Source organism: Silene latifolia, chromosome 9 (genome assembly GCF_048544455.1).
Source record: "Silene latifolia isolate original U9 population chromosome 9, ASM4854445v1, whole genome shotgun sequence".
In the NCBI taxonomy this organism is placed as follows: domain Eukaryota; kingdom Viridiplantae; phylum Streptophyta; class Magnoliopsida; order Caryophyllales; family Caryophyllaceae; genus Silene; species Silene latifolia.
The window spans coordinates 36,600,945-36,604,515 of record NC_133534.1 but is presented as its reverse complement, the minus strand read 5'-3'; positions in this window follow the sequence as shown (position 1 = coordinate 36,604,515).

Genomic DNA, 3,571 nt, shown 5'->3' with positions numbered 1-3,571 from the left:
TGGCTGTATTTTTGTACATTTGTACATTTTAGGACCCACATTTTGGACATTTGGATTTCGTTTTGGGGCTCGAGCCCCCAGTTTGGTGTACATGTACTCTTTTGGTTGTAAATATGATGGCCCGAGTGCCTTTTGTTGCTGGGTTGCTTTGTTTGTACCTGCAAGTTAGTTTTGAACATGTTTGGTAGATGACGGTTTACGCCGTCATGCTGCCGAAATTTACATAGAAGTCACACGGAACATACATTTGTACACATGGACTAAATTAGCACAAAACAATGACTAGAAAATGCAAAAAAATTGCCGGAAATGACCGGACAGTAGGGAGGGTTACCCCCTAAAAAAAGAAAGAAAATGAAACATATAAGTTTGAAATGTAATGTGGAAGGAGAGTGAAATGATTCCCCGAAAAAGAAAAGAAATAAAGAAATATATAAGTTTGGAAATGAATAAATTTAAATTTAAATAAAAAATTTAAAAAAGAAATGTATAAAATTAAATTAAATTGGTGAAATGATTCCCCAAAAACGAAAATTAAAAAGAAATGTATAAGTGTGCTAAGATGACGAAAATGTCGATATCGTCTCGAAATGCGTGTCCGTGAAATTAGGAAACACGAAATATGGCAACTTGACGTATTTACCAAAATAATAACCCCTATGAATAGGAAATTATTCGTTGAGGAATTTAGGAAAAATCCAACGCGGAAAATCACATAAAGAAGGCTGAGGAAGAGGCGCAACAAGAGTCATCCCTTGAAGAGGCGCGGCCAGTCTTTGCGCTGTTTCTGATGCATCCGTCCTGACGGATTTTAGGAAACAGCTTTTAGTATAAATAGAGACGTCAAGGGAGGTTTTATTCACATAATTCTTCCGTCTTTCTTTGTCTTATTACATAAAGAATGGACAAATGAGTTCTCTAATGTGGAGAAACACGACATGGGTGCTTATAATTTTGGATCGCTTTTGAGCTTGAAGTTGATCAAGGGGGTCAAACCATTTCTTGATGCTTGTCTTGACTATTGGGACCCGAATTATTACGTATTTGCCTTTCCTGGAGGCGACATTTGCCCATTTTCCGAGGAAATTGCTGCGATTGGTGGTTGGGACCCGGAACACTCGCCTGCTATTCCCTCCAATTCTCAAGTGTATAAGAACAAGTTTAGAAACTTGATTGGGTTAGCAAGAGCTGATGTGGACCGTCTTGTGACTCCTAAAGGAGTGCGAATGTTGGATTTCATCGATCGATTCATCAATAGGGTTGACCCCATTGTCTCTTATGTTGCGAGGCGAAGGGCATTCGGATTTTGCCTACTACATGTGTATGTCCTTCAAGGGCATGTTGATGAAGATATGAGGGGCGACCCTCGTCTCTTGAGCTTGATTGAGCAAATGGAGCTGCGCAGGAGCCCAGCTTGTATGTGTTTAGGAGAGATCTTATTGGGTTTAGATAACAGGAAAGCCAATCGTGATCTACCTTACTTGGGAAGTCCCATTATATTGCAGGTAAAAGAAGTTTTCTGGTTTTTTTGTTTTTTTTTTCTGCGTTTTTTTTTATTTCTTTTTTTTTTTTTGCGTTTTTTTTATACCCGCTTTTGGTAGGTCTGGCTTATGGAGCGTCTTCGATTGATCGAGCCCCCAATTAATGTTCCTGCTTATCATGCTCGCTCAATTGCAATGAGGACCAGGCTCTACATGGTGGACTTCACTCGAGTCTGTAACTATTGGGAAAACAGATTGAAGAGTGATGATGGCCCCTTAATCAGATGGATCGTACCATGGTGGCACCTCAAATCTGTCACTGGAGTATCTTCTTTGGGTCTTACCCGATCTGTTCGCATTCCCGGCTTGGAGCTTATGATATGCATCTTCCCGGAGAGGTTGATGAGGCAGGTTGGATTGAAGCAGATGATCCCGAAGCGTGACACTGTCCCGTAGACTGCCGTGGCGCTTACTACTGAGAGTCGAAGAGAATGGGCCATCAAATGGGCTCAAAGAAATGCATGGTTCTTGAATTCTTCTGTCAGTGCTCTATGGGTGTCAGATTCCTATCTGCGGTGGAGGAAAGCTGCTACTCCGGAGGAGCGCGAGAGATTGAGGAAGCGCGAGCCTGTTGACTACAAGGTTCGTGAGGTAGAAAAGGAGAAGGAGAAACATCTGACTAAGGGAGAGGAAGAAGCCGGGTTTCGAGTTGTTCATCCTTCGAAGAAACCGAAGACTTCTCCTGCCATCGAGATGGTGGTTGACAAGAATGGCAAAGCAAGACCACGACAGAGACCATTGGTGATTAGGTCGAAAGTGGCGCAAGAGCCTCCAGCTCGAGGTCGGGACAAGAAATTTGACAGAAGTGACAAAGGCAAAGGGAAAATGAAAGAGTAGCCTAAGTCTTTATTATTATTATTATTATTATTGATGGGGCATATTCTGCACCGCTGACCAAGTCAACATATTGAGCAAGGTCAAAGATATCCACAACAAGTCAATGACTTAGACAGTCTAACCGATGCAATCCATCGGCCTGTCACCTGGGGTCTCGGCCTGACAACCAGCCAGCCGGGACACATATCCGCGTACTCATATCCAAGACCCTCAGTCGGCCTGCCATAGGTCCATCGGCCGAGGGTAGAACGGTCTTTCCACCTGCTAGCCACTTGGCCACTTGGCCACTACGTGACAAAAGGTGAAAGCCTATAAATACTCCTCAACCTTCATTGAGGAAAGGATCCATAAATGAACCTAAGAATCACTATTCATCTGGTAATATCTTCCTTATCTCTCTACAATATATCCTTAGCCAAGTAATAACAACTTATCCCACTAAGTTCACTAACTTGAGCGTCGGAGTGAGTACGCTTGGCACAAAGCCAAGCCCTCAGTTCGTTCATTGTTGCAGGAGAGGCCGAGAGGAACGATAGAGTCGTGAGGGGTCCAACTCAAGACATCATTCTACAAGCCACGGGTGGTAACAATACTTGCTCTGGAATTACACCCGGAACAATTATTATTGTAATAAGAAGGTGGGGTTTTTAGAATCCTAGCCTATTATTTTTTTTTATTATGTAGCGTACTATTATTATTAAAGAAATAAAAATTATTGCCTACGTATTCATTTAGAAAATGAAATCAAACCCTTGCGCGTAGTTCGAGTAAATGTAAAAGAATAATTGTTCTAAGCAAGAGCTTGTAATGAACTTAGAAAATAAGCATGAGCTTTACTTACTCCTAAAATGCAATTTGGTTTATTTGATGATATAAGAATGAAAAATTGTCAAAGTGCAAGAGCAAGACGACATTAGCTTAATCTAGCTTGGCCGGGGGCCGTTTATTTCGTGCCACAAGAGCGACACATGAGGTTACGCGAGGCGCGTTTTTTTTTGCTCCTATTCTAGGCATAATAACGTTTCAATTGGTCGAGGTTTGTCGGGTTGGCAAATTCGTTCCCATCTAGGTCTGTGATCCTAACCGCACCCCCTGGAAGTATGGACTTGACTAGGAATGGCCCGGCCCAATTGGGTTTGAATTTTCCTCGTGGATCGACAGGTAAAAGAGCTCTAATTGATTTGAGGACCAAG